Genomic DNA, 17,887 nt, shown 5'->3' with positions numbered 1-17,887 from the left:
CTTTTGTTATCAGCTTTGCCTGTTAGATTTACTGTCATATGTACTCAGGGTATATAAATATCCACTCGGACAGCAGCTCTCTTGTTTGCTCTCCTGCTTTTCTTTCATTGCGCCAGCAGCCGGATATCTGTTGCTATGCTATTAGCGAGCATGCAGCAGATAGCAGAGATGGCAGGTGGGTCTGTAAACACGGCATCTGTGTGGGGCTGTGATGCCAAACAGTGGTGGAGGGGGCGGGTGGGGGGGGGGGCAGGCGGAGGGGAAGAGAGGCTGCCCGGGAGACAGCGATGAATGTGTGATCATGGAGGTCAGAGCCTCTTCAGGGTGGGATCTGAGCTCTGTGTGTGTCTGTGTGTGTGTGTGTGTGTGTGTGTGAAGGGGGGGGGGGGGGGCAGGGACCTGCACTCTGGTTGCTTGTGTTCTCTCCAGTTTCTCTGGGCTTGAGAGTCGGAGGAGAGAGGGAAGATGGGTTGAGGCGGCAGGGAGTCTCCGATTAGCGCAGTGAACCGTGCTCTTGTTTTGGCTCCTCGTGGACGCTACTCAAGCTCTCCTGCTTCCCCACAGCACTTTTTTAGCCTGAGTATTTTTCTGAGAGGTTAACCACCCTCCTCCTCCCTTTCCCCCTCTGCCTCTCCGCTCCCACAGTGGCTGTTTAACCATTTTGGGCGTTCGTCTTCACCTCTCGGATATTTGCAGCGGCTCCATTTGATCCATACGATCCCTCCTCATTACCCCCCCGCCACTGTCGCTTAAAGCCACCGGCGCTTTGATCCAGCCACCACAAAAGCCTCTGGAACACTTAAAAGTCTCCTCGCGACTGTTCGGCTGGCGGATGTGTGAGCGCGATCGTTAGCAATAAGTGCTAATTTCACATAATTGATTTCTCTCTCGGTTCCTTTTATTGGAATTCAAAAGAACTTAATTGAAGTTCTCGTCTGTGTTTTCCAATTGACATTATATCTTTCATCGACCCATGAGAGTAGCCAGAAATGTCTGCTTCAAATATCAAAGCACGATGAAGTAAAACCGGGACGATATGAAGTCTTTTCATGCTGATGCTTCTTTCAGTGGTTTTCCAGGCTTTTCCAGGATGGGAGGTCTAAACAGTTATAGAACAAAAGCTCGCGTCAGAGAAGTGAATTCAGGCAAAAACCGTTTTGATGGGTGGCTTTTAAATGTGTTCAACATTTAGTATGTTGACATGAGAGAAAAGGCGTTAAGATCAAAGGGAGTTTGGTTAGAATCCGACATGATCCGCCCATCTTCCCGATATTAGAATGAGGAGCTCCACTTTAGCCGGCTGGGTCTTCAAGGTGCCTTTAATCAAAGCACTCGGAGGCAAATTCCCCAGAGACGCTGATCCGTTGTTGTGGCGACCTGCTGCAGCGGGAAAAATGGTGGAATTGGCACCAACACACAGGTGTTCCGGGATGCTGATTCATTCCCGCTGCTCCAGACTACCGCAGCCTCCTCCGACATCCTTTTCCATGCTTGTGATCAAATATCCCTGGACGTGCACGAGCCACGCTGGCGTGCGTGACGTGTCTGTGCTCGTCTTTGCCACAGACGTTCCTCTGTTGGGTCTGCTTCTCCTTCCACACACATCAGTACAGGGAAAAATGTGGAATTCCCGTCGCCGCTCCTGTTGCCACCTGAAGGCTGCGCGACTCTTCCTCTCCTTCCCTGGACCGACGCTCGGAAGCGGAAATCCAGCTGCTGCTCATTGAGATGCAAACACTCGGCACCGCACATCTGGGAACCTTTGGAATTGGGTCCTGCCTGTTTCCCAGGAAGTCCAGATGTGAGGAGTCTTCTCCTGGGGGGGGGGGGGGGGTCAAAGGTCACACGCACGTCTGCACCATGAGCATCATCACTGAAGACAACATCAGCCCATCTCACCTTCATCCATATTCCATTTCTAAAACCCAGGATCAGCTTTTCCTCCCCACCAACCGTCTGGATCTTTTCCATATTAAACCCATCTTTTAGCTCTAATTCCATCACTGGGATTGACAGGAAGAGCTGCTCTCTTCTGCACGGTTGGAATCTTTTACAGGTTTCATTTAGTTCCTGTGAATCTGCTCATTAATTATCAAAGCGTGGTGGTGAGTTGGAGCCATGAGCAGGGATGTGATGCTAATTTGGAGCAATTAGGTGATTACGCTCATGAATGTGGCCTGACATTTTGCTGGAAGACACCGAGAGATTAACGGAACGATGAACTTTGGGGATTAAAAACTGAATCTGGAAAAGAGGCAGAAAGACTCCGGCTGGCAGCAGCTGCCTCCATAAACAGGAGCCCCCGGTCAGGCTGCAGCAACATCTGCAGCTCCCACAAACACCTGCAGCTCCCACAAACATCTGCAGCTCCCACAAACACCTGCAGCTCCCACAAACATCTGCAGCTCCCACAAACATCTGCAGCTCCCACAAACACCTGCAGCTCCCACGAACATCTGCAGCTCCCACGAACATCTGCAGCTCCCACAAACATCTGCAGCTCCCACAAACATCTGCAGCTCCCACAAACACCTGCAGCTCCCACAAACACCTGCAGCTCCCACAAACACCTGCAGCTCCCACAAACATCTGCAGCTCCCACAAACATCTGCAGCTCCCACAAACACCTGCAGCTCCCACAAACACCTGCAGCTCCCACAAACATCTGCAGCTCCCTCAAACATCTGCAGCTCCCACAAACATCTGCAGCTCCCACAAACATCTGCAGCTCCCACAAACACCTGCAGCTCCCACAAACATCTGCAGCTCCCACAAACATCTGCAGCTCCCACAAACATCTGCAGCTCCCACAAACATCTGCAGCTCCCACAAACACCTGCAGCTCCCACGAACATCTGCAGCTCCCACGAACATCTGCAGCTCCCACAAACATCTGCAGCTCCCACAAACATCTGCAGCTCCCACAAACACCTGCAGCTCCCACAAACACCTGCAGCTCCCACAAACACCTGCAGCTCCCACAAACACCTGCAGCTCCCACAAACACCTGCAGCTCCCACAAACACCTGCAGCTCCCACAAACATCTGCAGCTCCCTCAAACATCTGCAGCTCCCACAAACATCTGCAGCTCCCACAAACATCTGCAGCTCCCATAAACACCTGCAGCTCCCTCAAACATCTGCAGCTCCCACAAACATCTGCAGCTCCCTCAAACATCTGCAGCTCCCACAAACACCTGCAGCTCCCACAAACATCTGCAGCTCCCACAAACATCTGCAGCTCCCACAAACATCTGCAGCTCCCTCAAACATCTGCAGCTCCCACAAACATCTGCAGCTCCCACAAACATCTGCAGCTCTCACAAACATCTGTAGCTCCCAATGTTCCTTCAGAACTTGGAGCTGAAGAATAACACTGGAATAACATAATACTGTGACATCCATTCATTCAGTTCATTCATCCATCTATTCATTTATTTACATTTTTATAGTTTTATATTTTATATTTATATTCTATTTTTAATTTATTCTATTTTATTTCTTATTTTATTCTATTTTTATTATCTTTAATAGGTTTAATGGTGTGTAATGGTGGTGGGTAATTTTGTACAGTGCTGTACGTTTTTTTGGAGATGCTAATTTCCCTGATGGACCCCCCCCTAAAGGGATCAATAAAGTACTCAATCAATCAATCAATCAATCAATCAATCAATCAAGAAACCAGTGAAAAACAGGAGCAAATGACCGGAGTTCAACCACAGACGCTGTTGGTGCTGGACCGCCAATCCGTCACCGTTTGGTGGATCCACAGTTTTAGTAACGTATCTATCATGGCGCCTCTTCTCCTCTGCCTTCTTAGCCCCCCCCCCCCCCCCTTTCACCGTGCCCCCCCCCTTCACCGTGCCCCCCCCCCAACAAGGATTGTATTTACAGTCTGAGTCCCTGCATTTGACCCTCCTCACAGTGATAAGGTTATGGACCTTCTGTGCTGCTGGTGGCTGCTTGCCCATCGCTGTCACACACACACACACACACACACACACACACACACACAGCTGATTGCCCATTGGCTGTGAATTATGGCCTGACCTGTGGAACACGGGGACAGAGCTGTAATTAAGCGGCAGCGGCATCGTTCCTCTCCTCCACCTTATTCTTCTCGCTGTCTAACTTTCCATGACCTTCTCTCACATTACCCAGCTCTCCCCCCTCCCTGCCCCCCTCCCTGCCCCCCTCCCTGCCCCCCTCCCTGCCCCGCCGGCTGCTGTCAGATCTCCCTCTTTCCTGTCTGCAGAGACATGATTGGTGGCTTTTATCGGGGTAAATCTCAGCCCGCTCGCTGCAGAGACGCAGACTCGTCCCATTTGCTCAGATGAATTCGAGGTGTTGTTGGCTAGCAGATCATTTTTATCATTCTGACCAGCAGCTGGGATGATATTTACACCAGACAGGCACCTTAAATCCCAGTTACGGGATCTGTTGGCTCTCATCTGTACAGAACTTTTTAGCTAATCCTGGGCGGTCACTAGGGGGCAGCACACCTTGCGCTGGTTTCTGCCTCATTCCCAACTTGGATAAATCAAAGCTACATTTCTAGTTCACTCATCTGAACTAATATTTAGCAACACGTCGAGAAACTCTTTTGCTTTCCTGGTTCTTTCACAAAGGAACTCCACATCTTTTCAGTCTGGCTGATTTGTAGCAGCACTGGAGGCTGTCGGGGTTCCTCTGATCTCACCCGTACTCGCTCGCCTCACACCTGCCTGTCAATACCTGTTGGCATCACACACACTTTGTGTGTGTTCAGCAGTCGAACCACCTGCAGCGCGCAGCTCCTCCACGGGAAAGCATTAAAATATTAAGATGGCTTTGAGGTGAGCGACAGCTTTGACTGGAATTTCGATTTCACTTTTTAGAAACAAGTTGCACAATTCTTTAGCGCATAACACGACGGAGAGCAATGGAATGCTGGTTTGTCTCTGCTCCTGTCAGATCTGCTGTTTGGATTCCACCTACAGAACCTTGAAACGTCATATTTATCGAGTCAAAGTTGGAGTTAGACTGTGTTAAAAGCCTGAAAGCCTCAGTTTTATCTGCCTTCCAGGAGAGCTCGACGTTAGCAGTGCAGGCGTTAGCGCTCACTGGCGGAACATTACAGGAACTCTTCTCCTCACATGGTCGTCTCGGTGGTGGCGTCTCCACTCAGGGCCCTTCGGCGGCGCCACAAGCTTCCATCGTAGTTGTGTAATTGTTGTGCGACAGTTTGGAGCATGATGTCACCTGGGTGAGGCGGTTGTGTGTTGGTGGTGGTGCTGGATGCTACCAAAGAGAGGAGAAGGTGTCCTAAACCTGGAGCTGGTTTTGCTCATTTCTGATGACATCATATCCTGCTCCCAGGCGCCACCAGAGCAGGAACTCTGTTGTAAAAGTTCCCGGTCCCTCGAGGAAGGTTCCTGCCGTGGGGACGTGCTCCTACGGCCCCGTACAATGACCCCATAGTTCCTGCAGAGGAAACGTTCCTCGTGATTCCTGCATGAAAAAGGGCGACACACCCGATTTATATGTGAGCTGCACCAGACAGAACCTGGATCAAAGTGTGGTTCTGCAGAATTAATTGGCTTCTTTGTGCTTTGCTAATCCCATCACTTCACATCGCAGTTGGGTCAGATTTCAATTAGTGGTTCAGCCAGCGGTGGCGTTCCGCTGGATCCGATTTAGAGAGGCAGGACTGGAGAAGCAACCTGTTGGGACCAGAGCCGGAGCTCAGGCGGCGCCGTTGGGACCGGAAACGCACGTTTCACTCAACACTTAAGTGAGCGGATAATCTTCACACTTCATTATCTTGGAAAAGTGACAATTGGCGTCTCAGAACGTCGGCGGGTACATTTGCAGATCTTTCAAGATCTCGACACGATTAACGACTTTGCCGTGAGGCTGAAACGGAAAGTGTCTCTTTGTTGATGAGTCTCGTCCGTTACTGCATCGATGTCGATGCTAACGTTCACGATGACGCCTGACGAAGCCTCAGAGCTCTTGATGCTCGTCTGGATGATCAGCTGGGACCCATCGGACAGTAGATCCCAACCCTGCAAGTTACTCAGGTACCACACGTGTGTGTGCGCGCGCGTGTGTGTGTGTGTGTGTGCGCGCGCGTGTGTGTGTGTGTGCGTGTGTGTGTGTGTGCGCACACGCGCGTGTGTGTGACACAAAGGGCCAATATTTAGCATATTTAGGTTTAGAATGAAAGTTGGCATCCGTGAGCATTTTCTTTGGTCTTTCAACCCACACACACACACACACACACACACACACACACACACACACTCTTGTGGCGACAGCCCTCTCCCTCACATCCACATATCATATTAGGAGTCCTCAAGTGTGCTGTTTGATAAATCTTCCGCTTAAGTCTATTATCCATGGAATTCTCTGGTGGCGCGGAAAAGCTGCTTTGAAGTCTTCTACCCTCTTGCTGCTTATTCTTCAGTCTGAAAACACGGATGCGACTTGCCGCCTGCTCACCGCGGCGCTCCGTATTCCGCTCGCAGGGATCATTTTCAAAGTGTGTGTTGTGCATTTTAGAAAAAGTTCCGACGCGCGTTCCTACGACCAAGAGGAGGGAATTCTTCATTTGTTTTAGCTCCCAGCCGTCGCTCGTCGGGTTCATCTTCTTCAATCGGAGCGACCGGCGCCTCCATGGGCTCACGGTCCGGCTCTGTACGCATGCACGGGATGTGTTGATCAGCCACGTCTGAGTCCACCAGGGGGCGATAACCCCGTCCAGCTAATTAGTCCTGGATCACTTCTGTTTGACCTTTTATGTCACGGGCCGAGCGATCGATAGCTGAGTTAGCCGGAGGTAAATGGATGGCGTGTCAGGTGGCGAAGGGGAGCTGACACAACATAAACGCAATCACCTCTTGGTGCAAACTGGCGTCAAAATGAGGCCCGGAGATCCATTCGGGCGCCGGTTTGCAGCCTCAGCTTTGACCCAAAATCAAACGACGCCCATGAATAATGGAATAATGGAGGCAGGATGCTAACGTGCTGAGGCCGAGGGGAGAACTGGAGGTCTGGGCTCATGCTGGGGCACCTCAGGGCTCGGCCTCGGATGGGCTTCGTCCTGGTCGGTGCGTGTTTGAGGGTGACGTCAGAAATCCGAAGGTTTCCCAATCATCAACGCTCCAAGATGTTCCCTCTGTTCCCGTTTCCTGACCTCCACACGTTGAGCCGCAGGTAAAGAAATCCGACTGAAAATATGGTTGAATCTGAGCGGCCGGTGCGGCAGCGGGAGTCGCTGGTGCGGATGGTGCAGTGAGACGTGCACAAACCACCTACACCAGATGTGGGTCCTGAATAGAACCACGAGCGCCTGTCGGTCACCGTGGTTACACGACACTCCACTACACTACGAAGGGTTGAACTCCGACCCTGACCGGACAACTGACGGGTGGTTAGCGCTCCGTGTCCCACTAACACACCCGGATCATGCAAAGGGAAATGGGCGGAGTGAAACCACACAACTCGTGTGCGCGTGCTCCACAACCTCCACACGGGCGTGTGACCCCGGAACACAACCATCCCAGAGCGAGGATGCCCAAAGCAAGGATGAGGCGCACCGGGCCGACCACGCAGTGGCCCGTCGGACCGGAGAGAGAGAGAGAAGGGGGAGGCCCAGGTCACATGACGGGGAGTGAACGCCAGTCGGGAATCACAGTAATTAACCGCGAGTGCAAGCTGCTAAACGAGACGAATGAGGTAAAATCACCAAACGACGCGCAGCATTCCCAGTTGTTCCCGGCCGGCGCGTGGAAAACGGGCCAGAATTCTGCTCCGAGGACACAAACGCACGTGAAGTTTGCTGGCGAGCAGCTGCAGCAGGAAGCAACATGTGGCGCCGACGCCTCCCGTCTTCCTGCGTATTCTTGGATATTCCTCCATGTTTACTCTCGGGGGGCTTTGTTGTGCTGAGTTAAGACATCACTTAAGAGCTGCGTTCAATTGTTTTCTGGCTGCTGCACAGCTGGACGGCAGCAGCATAAAGGTAGATTGTCCTTCTCATTCTTATCCTTCGCCTCCACCCAGCAGGAGTCCTGCTTTCTCTGGCTAATGGAAGCTAACAGCCACCAGGAGAGAAGCAAAACCACTGATATGATGGGATTTCTGCTGATAGAGACGCTTCCGTCGACTTAATTCTGCTGAGTAGCGACTAATACAGTTTTTTTCTGTTATCATTCATCATTTCTGTTTCCCACACAAAGGCTGAAAAAGACTCCTCGCTTAGTAGCATTTAGCTTGGATTAGCGTGAACTTTGGAGCCTCTCCTGCTCTGTGTGTGAACCCAGCCCAGGTTTGCTGACGCAGACCTTCCGGAGCGTCGCGGTGACTGACACCTGAGACAGGTGAGGCGGCGACAGCGCCCCCTGTGGGTGGTCGCTGTGACTGCAGCTCCTGGAGTGAGTGCACGTGGAAGCCCTTCAGGCTGAGCCGCATGAAGGCGAGGAGGTTAGCGCCACGCGGGCTCACGTTGAGCCTGTGAAGCCTGAAAGCGTCACCGATGAAAGTTAAACGGTGGCCTGGAGGTTCGGAGCCGTGACGGTTGGTCACACATCAACCAGGTCGGGAGAGGATTCCGCCTCCTTCTCAGCCTCTCAAAAACAACAAAAGCTGCAAATCCGTGCGGGCGATCGAGCCAATGAGACGAATGAGGAGCACATTGGGTGGACGGGCAGGGCACGCCGACGGGGTGGCCAGCAGGGGGGCGCTCAAGAGTCACACAGAGGACACGTCTCAGGGGTTTTAGCTCAGCGTCCACGCTGACCCGCTGGGGCACGTTCCTGCCGCCAAATGTTCAGTCAATTACACGAGGGCCTGTCAGGAAAAGCTGCTTCCGAGAGTGGAAGCAGTAAATATTCCGCTCAGGATCTGCGCGAAGGCCGGTCGACGGCTTAGAAACATCAACAGTCAGGCAACAAACGCTGGTCGGGGAAGAAAGAGGGGAGCGTGAGCCCAAATCTAAATGAAATCTCAGAGGCGAGGTGTCACCGGGAGACGCTGAGCTTCGGGAAAAGACAGCTGTTCACATCTGCTCCACACGTTAGCTGATCTATTTCCATCCTGACTCAAAGATCAACTATTTCTGCCTTTTTTATTATTTAATATGTGAACCAGCATAATGGTAGCACATCGCCTCACAATGGTCCTCCAGGGCTTCAGAGGAGCTAGCTAACCCTAACCCTAACCCTAGGAACGAGTTTAGCTAGCTAACCTTAACCCTAACCCTAGGAACGAGTTTAGCAATGGCAATTAACACCTTTTTTCCACCCAGAGAGCCCTGGCTCCACCCAGAGAGCCCCGCCCCTACCCAAATAACCCCACCTCCACACAGAAAGCCCCGCCTCCACCCAGAGAGCCCCGCCTCCTCCCAGAGGCAGAGGTTTGCTTCTAAGGACCTGTGAGCAGTCTTCCACAGTTGTTCTCATTCTTCTTAAACTGCTTTCCCCAGCAGTAATTACTTAAAAGTTGTCTTTCCCCTGTATTTTTTTAAAAGAACTCAACATCCTTTGTTTCTTTCTGAAAACATCAGTTTTCAGCTTTCTGAAGCCAGAAACGGCTCTTGTGGGGATAAGTTCCATGCCCCTTTAGGACTGCAGGATAAGTGCTCTTTAGACACATTTCCCGTAACCGTTTCTTCCCGCAGAATCGGATTTAAACAAAAGGGTTTAAGGATCCATTTGCTGGTGCTGAGATAAGAGCAATTTAACAGGGGGGCTAACGGCTCTGCTGGCTGACAGCATCGCTCTGCTCCTCCCCGTCTTCCCTATTCTTCCTGACTTTGTTTCTGATCTCTCCTCCAGGGCTGCTGGCTGGCAGAACCTGAACCGGTCAGCCAATTCAGCCCAATTAAACGGGCTCATTTGGATCTGTTGGAGGGTCTCAGGTGCTGGAGTGGGCTGGTAAATCTCTTTTAAAGCCGGAGCGGAGCGTTCCATCTGTATTAATATCTCTGGTTCTCAGCCCCACTGTCCAGGTGAGCCCCCCCCCCCTGCAGGAACAGGAGTTCTGGGTAGTGAAGTGAGTCGGTGCTGCGGTGGATTATCCATCATCCTGTCGCTGCTTCTAGCGCCGCGGACGGCGTGAGGGGGATTTGACCTGAATAAGATGTTGTTTGTGTTTTGATGTAAAGGTCACAGTATTTACTAATGATGCATTCGGGGGGGGGGGGGGCGTTCTGCCCTCGGGTTCACAGCGCCGGCGTGCCGGATCGGGGCGAAAGCTTTTCATTGGTGTTGTGGCTACGGCTCTGGATTCTGTACGTGTCCGTTTATTTAGCGCCTGATAATGAGCGCTGGCGTATGCTGCTCCTGGTTCTGAGGGCGTCAGCAGTGTGGAAATATTCACGTGTGTTCCATGAATATTTGATTTCCCTTTACAATGAAGCAGATTCCAAGGATCCCAGTGCAGCCGGCGTGTAATCACAGATGAGCTGAGCCCCTCTGAAGGGGGTGGGAATTAGAGGGGGCTGTAGGTAGAGCTAACAAGGCCGGCGCTGCCAGCTCGGAGCGCCGCCCCATCACGGCTCTTCCACAGGGAGCCCGGAACAGCCGGAATAACAAGCGTGTTCAAGGCGAGCTGATGCTGCGCTCCCTCACTGGCAGATGGAACGGAGCACCCGCTCCAGCAGCCCCCCCAGGCCGGAGCCACACTCACACTTACCTTCATTTATCTGGAGGAGGAGAAAGGAACCGTTCAAGGACGGATCGCATGCCTGTGTTCTCCTATTGGACACAGGTTTCATCCGTGCGGAGCGATGGAGGGAATCACGGCGCCTCCCCGCTTCCATCTCTGACGTCCACATCTGGGAATGTCCTCTGCTGCTTCCTGAAAATGTCCCATCTGGAGACGTTCCTCTCTGCAGAAATGATCCTTCGCTGCCTGTGCTTGACCTTTGTGACCTGGAAGGTGCTTAAAGGGATCAGAAGAGGAGAAAACTGCACTTTTTCTTTGCTTTCCTGCTCATCAAATATCAGTTTTCACACCCTGCTGGACTTCATGCTCTCCTTCAGCATCAGTGTTGGAATGACTGGGATTTTAGGTCCATCCTAAACCTATCCACCGGAATATTTGACACCCAGGAAAAGTCCGATCTCAGCGAAACGCTAAAATCGGGTGAACTGATTTCAACTTGGTGGAAGAACGTATTCCAGCCTCCCTCCGACGGCCGGGAAACACGGACAGGCTTGGTTTCCCAGCCCCCCGCCCCCACACACACACATCAATTAGCACCTTGCCAGGCTGAATAACACCCAGAAATATTGTCAGTTGTGTTGTGGAACATCTTCTTTAATCCCGTCTAATCCTGCAGACACCAGCGATTCCACCGGTCTTTTACTTTGGAAGGTTTTCCTGTTTCCTGTTCATCCTGAGACATTTGGGAGGAACGTTGGGAAAGTCGTCCATCTTCCGTCCACGCGCCCTCATCTATCGTCCATCTTTGACCTCGTCTTTAATCCTCACCCACCTTTCAGCACCAACACGGTCCGATCTTTAAAACTCTTCATGGAATTCCCCCCCCCCACGGCTAACGTACGGACTGTACCTCCCCCACCATGGAAGGATGGACTCTCGGGCCTTTGCCGCTGTAGCTGGATCTGTCTGATCCCGAGTGGTGAGACAAATAGGGACACTCCGGCTCTGGAAGTTTCAGGGAGATAATTGGGACCTTTCCCAGGTGATTACCACTCAGAGGGAGTTAGGATCAAAGTGGCGCTGCCCCGGTCCAGCAGAGGGCACGGCCGCCCCCACTAATCCTTTAAAGATAAATCCCCCCCCCCTGCCCCCCCACGCTGCTCCTGCCACCCTCACCAGAACATTCCTCACCATCACCAGGAGCGAGACCACACTTACGCTCACCAATTCAAATGAGACCTTAAATGCTCCAATAAAAGCGACTGTCTGAGCGCTCGGAATACTCAAAGAACCGGGAAAATCTGTCCAACACAGAGCCGCCGCAGGTCAGCCGGAGCCGTTAGTACATAAAAGTCATGGAGCATGAAATGAGCAGAGTAGAGCGAGCGTTTGGAAATATCTACGGTATCTATAGCCTCCATTTAGAAGGAGCTAATGCGGAAAGCCTCAATAACCTGCTGCCTTCCTGGATGTCTGCGAGGATTCCAGACGATGCAGCCGACGCTGTAATTACACTCGCATTAGCAGAGGCCAGTAAAGGCGCCTTTTCCTGTTTATTACATCAGCATAATTGAGTTCAAGCTGCGAGTGGTTCGCTGAAGTCGTCAGAGGTGTCTCGTCATGAGCGGACCTGCTCTAATCACATGATGATTGCGCTGGCGTTTAACAGCGCTAGCGCTTGGCTAGCACAGATCTGGAGGGACCGGAGCGCTCAGTCGGATGCTGTCGGCATGGAACGTTACCGAGAGAGATGGTTCTGGATCAACGTTCAAGGTTTCTGCTAGCTTAAATAGCTAACGTCACAGGACAGGACGGGTCCAGGTCTGGACCCACTGGAGGAGGGAACCACCTTCATCACTCATCTGCTGCTTGTCTGAGCCCGACCGAGGACCCGGTGCCTTTAGGGACCCCGAAGGAAAACCTGGATTCTGAGTGTCCTGGAGGATTCGCTGCGATGTTGGTGCCTTTGACCTGGCACATAATTCCATTCTGACCGAGAGTGTGTTGAATCGGGGATTCGTCCTCTCGTCTGCAGCAGGAATGTGACAGATGAGGGCGACAGCAGAGCAAAACGGGGAAATTTGTCCTTTTCTGACAAAACTCCGATCATTTCTGCTCCTGATGCGCTGGTCGCCAGGCTCCTACGACCAGGACCAGGAAGCGAACGTGCTGCCTGTCCCAGGGGAGGGGGGGGGGGCGTCATAAGGGATCCACCAGGATGTGACAAAGCTCCGTTCCAGCGCCCTTGAGGATGAAAACCTGAGATTCTGCCCTCAGATACTGTTGCCAGTGAACAGTTTTCCTGACTTTAAAGGTTTTGTTTTCCCCGCAGCGGCGCCGACGCCAGCAGATGGTCGGCGCCGCTCTCGGCCGGCTGCACTTTACAGGAGAGCAGGTGTGGAAAAGCAAGGACGGACTCTTCTGACTGGGATGGGAAACACGTGTAAAACAGTCGGAGGAGCTCCAGCAAAATGGCTCCTAACTTTTCCCTTTTCTTCACACTGAACAACGACACGGCGCCACGAGGTCCCGGAACGCCGGCCTCTACTCACCCAGGGGTCCAGGGGGAGGATCAACTCCAGAAGTCCCCTTTTCTCAGCAGGTTGTTTCCAGTTTCTTCTTCTCTCAGTTGCTGCTAACTGCTACTGGCTAATCTCTGAACATGCTAAACATGCTAAACATGCTGAACATGCTAAACATGCTAAACATGCTATGGTGTGGGCACATTCTTGATTCTCAGTGGCCTGATTGCAGTTGTTTGATGGCTGTCTGACCTCTCGTTAGTCCTCCATTAATTACAAGAGAGCGAGAAATATTGGGATCATACTTGAGTTGAGTGTGTGTAAGAGGATTGAGGTTTTAGAGAAGGAAAAGTCAGGAAAGAAGGCGCCCCTGGGGGGGGGGGGGGGGGCTGCTCCTGGGAGGTGATTGACTGGTGTTTTTGATCTGATTTGGCTCCTGTGGCTCCGTAATTGCGCCGGAGCCACTTTAGCGGCGTCCTGCTGGGTGGAGCTCAGCACCACAGCACCGCCGGTCCTGCCGGACCCGCTGGGGTGATGTGGGGGGGGGGGGGGTCCGGCCTTGAACAAGCTAACCCAGGCTGGCGTTTGATCTGGGTGTCGTGGCCAAATCTCCCCTTTATTTCAAATGAGCTTTTATAAAATACAAAACATCAAACTGGCTAAAAAACCCAATTCGGAAGTGGCGCCCGCGGTAGTTGTTTTGATTTCCTTCTCGGCGGAGGGAACAAAGACGTTCCTGAAATCTGAAATGTCACCTGGAGCGACGGACGACGTTCCGCCCGAGAGCTTCTGTAATTAGGACCCAAGTGGCCGAACGGCTCAGACAATCAGCCCGGCGTGGAGACGTCTTCATCACTGTTTGCAGCATCTCGCCGCAGGCCAGGATGTCCTGGAGCAGACCTGGGGTGTGTGTGGGGGGGGGGGGGGGGGGGGGGGGGGGGGGGGGGGGGGGGGGCTGAATCAAAGTGGTTTCAGGTGTCCTTTCGCGTCCTGGTCCAGCCACTGTCGGTGCCGCCGGGCTCAGAGTATCCGAATCTGGTCCCAACGACACAGAGGTGTCGTTATGGCGTTGGACTCCTGTGGGGGCGGGGTCAGTGGGGGGGGCAGCAACATCGTGTCAGCTGACAATTGTCATCTTTACACAATCACATGACTATTTAACGCTTTAGCTTGAATTCCATAACTTGTATTTACAACATGAAATCCTTTAAGCTTCGACGTGCACACATCCACGTGCACGCCTCCACGTGCACGCCTCCATAGCTTTGCGCTGCACCAGGAGCAGGAATGCGATTAGCCGCAGATGTCCGCTCCACTTGTCTCCGCTGGTGCTGCTACAGGACGAAGGAGCAGCGAGTGTTGAGGAGCTGATCTGAACTGCAAAGAGCAGAATTGTGCCGCTCGCTGAGAACGGCCCCGAACATTTCGCTTCGTAATCACGGCGGCTTTGCAATTTAGATCTTTCTGCGTCCTCCTGACGCTGGGGGCGTTTGTGCTGCAGCAGCGTCCACGAGGACCAGACTCAACACGAGCGTGTTGGAGGGTCCCGGGTCCTCCAGAAGGTCCCGGGTCCTCCAGAAGGTCCCGGGTCCACCAGGAGGTCCCGGGTCCACCAGGAGGTCCCGGGTCCACCAGAGGGTCCGGGGTCCACCAGAGGGTCCCGGGTCCACCAGAAGGTCCCGAGTCCACCAGGAGGTCCTGGGTCCACCAGAGGGTCCGGGGTCCACCAGAGGGTCCCGGGTCCACCAGAAGGTCCCGGGTCCACCAGGAGGTCCTGGGTCCACCAGAGGGTCCCGGGTCCTCCAGAAGGTCAAGAACCCGGGTCCTCCAGAAGGTCCCGGGTCCACCAGGAGGTCCTGGGTCCACCAGAGGGTCCGGGGTCCACCAGAGGGTCCCGGGTCCACCAGAAGGTCCCGGGACCCTCTGGTGGACCCGGGACCTTCAGAGAAATGAGCTCTGTGGCACCTCGCAGGCTGCTGGAGTCAGACTCTGAACCCCACATTGATCGTGATGCTGCATCTGATGGTATGAAACGGTCTGAGTGGTTACCATGGCAACAGCTGAAGTGCCTGAATCCGCTGGAAAGACCTTGTTGTGTTCTCAGAGGCGCGATCCGCCGCCTGTCCTGGTCCCACCCGTCTCTGAGGTCTCCGGCCTGCTAGAGTTGCGTCTTTGACACTGATGTCACTTCCTGTTGTGGAACGTCCACTGTTTGGCCACGCGCTCCCCAGCTTCCCACGATTCCAAGGCAACAGCTCATTATGAACCCAGACTGGGTTTCGCATCGTTCCTAATTAGCGCCGCTGTGCTTTAATATCAAATTCCGGGTAATTCTTCTCTTATTTTGACACCCTGAGCGTTCCCGGGCGCTGGCGCTCGTTCACGCCGCCTCCTTCAGGATCCTGAGATCACACATTCCCTGTAAAGGATGAAGAACACGTGTCTGATCCGCGTCGGCGCTCCAATAAAAACAGGCTCCGCCCACTTTCCAACAGAAGCCGAGGCTGCACGATGACGGCGGCTGACGCCATTTATCATCGTTTACGCCGCGCGTCCTCCCGTGATCAGCGTCTGATGTCATCGCGAACCTGCAGGATGATCCATCACAGGCCTGTGGGGGCCTCACCTGGCTCATGAAGCCCCCCCATCCTTCCTGAAGCATTAGGCTGCTTAGGCTGATCAGATGGACCTGCTGGACCTGCTGGACCTGCTGGACCTGCTGGGCCTCCTGGACCTGCTACACCTGCTGGGCCTGCTGGGCCTGCTGGGCCTGCTGGACCTGCTGGACCTGCTGGACCTGCTACACCTGCTGGGCCTGCTGGACCTGCTGGGCCTCCTGGACCTGCTACACCTGCTGGGCCTGCTGGACCTGCTGGGCCTCCTGGACCTGCTACACCTGCTACACCTGCTGGGCCTGCTGGACCTGCTGGACCTGCTACACCTCCTGGACCTGCTACACCTGCTGGACCTGCTGGGCCTGCTACACCTGCTGGACCTGCTGGACCTGCTGGGCCTGCTGGACCTGCTGGACCTGCTGGACCTGCTGGGCCTGCTGGACCTGCTGGACCTGCTGGACCTGCTGGACCTGCTGGGCCTGCTGGGCCTGCTGGACCTGCTGGACCTGCTGTCTTCACTGTCCGCAGACACGCCACGTTATCTGTGTGATGCGTCTGTATCCTGCCTCAGCGCCGCCTCACCTCCGTGGGTCTGGGTAATCAATCACCAAATTGATTGTGAGTTTAGGAGAACATGGAGGTGTTTTTGCTGGTTTGAAGTTATTTAAGCCGCCAGCAGGAAAATAGCCGCAATCATCTGGACGTGCACAGAGGTGAGGACGGAGGCCTCGCTCATGAATTATGGATTCACTCCTCCAGGCTCACATTCAATATTTTCCCGGAGCATCAGTCTCCCGAGTGGCCCAACAAGTGCAGTAAACACCTGTCAGGCCCTCATCATCTCCTCACAATGGACCACCGACGCTGATGATCCTGGGGGGGGCACACTGCCTGCTGATGATCCTGGGGGGGGGGGGGCAGACTGCCTGCTGATGATCCTGGGGGGGCAGACTGCCTGCTGATGATCCTGGGGGGGGGGGGCAGACTGCCTGCTGATGATCCTGGGGGGGCAGACTGCCTGCTGATGATCCTGGGGGGGGGCAGCTCTCATCTCCAGCTTGGTTTAAAGTTGACTTTTCAAGCCCGACCTGAAGCAAAGTGGTTGCACGTGAGCAGCTGATGGCAGCAGAACGTCCGTGCACGTTTGGTGCCCACGACCTTCAGACGTTCCTGTTTCTGCTTCAGCAAATGAAGCTGCCACTCAAAGCTTTGCAGCGTTGCTGTTTCTAGAATTCAGCAGCAGCAAAGCTGACATTTGTTGTGTCTGATGAAGGGGAGGAGGAAGAGGAGGGGGGAGGAAGAGGAGGAAGAGGAGGGGGGAGGAAGAGGAGGAAGAGGAGGAAGAGGAGGGGGGAGGAGGAGAAAGAGGAAGGGAGGAGGAAGAGGGGGAGGAGGGGGAGGAAGGGGGAGGGAGGAGGAAGAGGGGGAGGAGGGGGAGGAAGGGGGAGGAAGATGAGGGGGGAGGAGGAGGAGGGGGAGGAACAGGAGGGGAGGAGGAAGAGGAGGGGGAGGAAGAGGAGGAAGAGGAGGGGGGAGGAAGAGGAGGAAGAGGAGGGGGGAGGAAGAGGAGGGGGGAGGAAGAGGAGGAAGAGGAGGGGGAGGAAGAGGAGGGGGGAGGAAGAGGAGGAAGAGGAGGGGGAGGAAGAGGGGGAGGAGGGGGAGGGGGGAGGAAGAGGAGGAAGAGGAGGGGGGAGGAAGGGGAGGAAGAGGAGGGGGAGGAAGAGGGGGAGGAGGGGGAGGGGGGAGGAAGAGGAGGGGGGAGGAGGGGGAGGAAGAGGAGGGGGGAGGAAGGGGAGGAAGGGGAGGGGGGAGGAAGAGGGAGGAGGAGGAGGAGGAGGAGGGGGGAGTAAGAGGAGGAAGAGGAAGGGAGGAGGAAGAGGAAGGGGGGAGGAGGATCAGCAGCCCACCAGCAGGGAGGGGTGTGTGTTCAGAGTGTGTGTGTTTGTGGGTTCTCAGCCCAGCGTTCCTGCAGCGCTCCTCTATTGGGGGGCTTCACCTGCAGTCATGGAAAGCAGGTCAGTGGATCCTCTGAGGATCTGGAGGATCCACCTCACCGAGAGATCAGAGTGGATCCTCTGAGATTAGAGTCCAACCGCTGCT

The 17,887-nt window shown here is 54.1% G+C and overlaps 1 protein-coding gene and 1 long non-coding RNA gene across 2 annotated transcripts in view; one reads left to right on the top strand and one right to left on the bottom strand.

Moving 5' to 3' along the window:
• Positions 1 to 17,887, top strand: part of gfra4a (GDNF family receptor alpha 4a) — a 62,154-nt gene that overhangs the window by 10,389 nt on the left and 33,878 nt on the right.
• On the bottom strand, positions 14,528 to 15,898 carry LOC115247322 (uncharacterized). Its single transcript, XR_003886382.1, has 3 exons — positions 15,658 to 15,898; positions 15,222 to 15,591; positions 14,528 to 14,549 (listed from the first exon to the last, which is right to left on the bottom strand). It is a non-coding gene; the product is annotated as an uncharacterized lncRNA (long non-coding RNA).

The sequence above is a fragment of the Takifugu rubripes genome, chromosome 2 (assembly GCF_901000725.2).
Source record: "Takifugu rubripes chromosome 2, fTakRub1.2, whole genome shotgun sequence".
In the NCBI taxonomy this organism is placed as follows: Eukaryota; Metazoa; Chordata; class Actinopteri; order Tetraodontiformes; family Tetraodontidae; genus Takifugu; species Takifugu rubripes.
The sequence above is the reverse complement of the archived record's forward strand: the minus strand, read 5'-3'. Positions and strand labels throughout refer to the sequence as shown.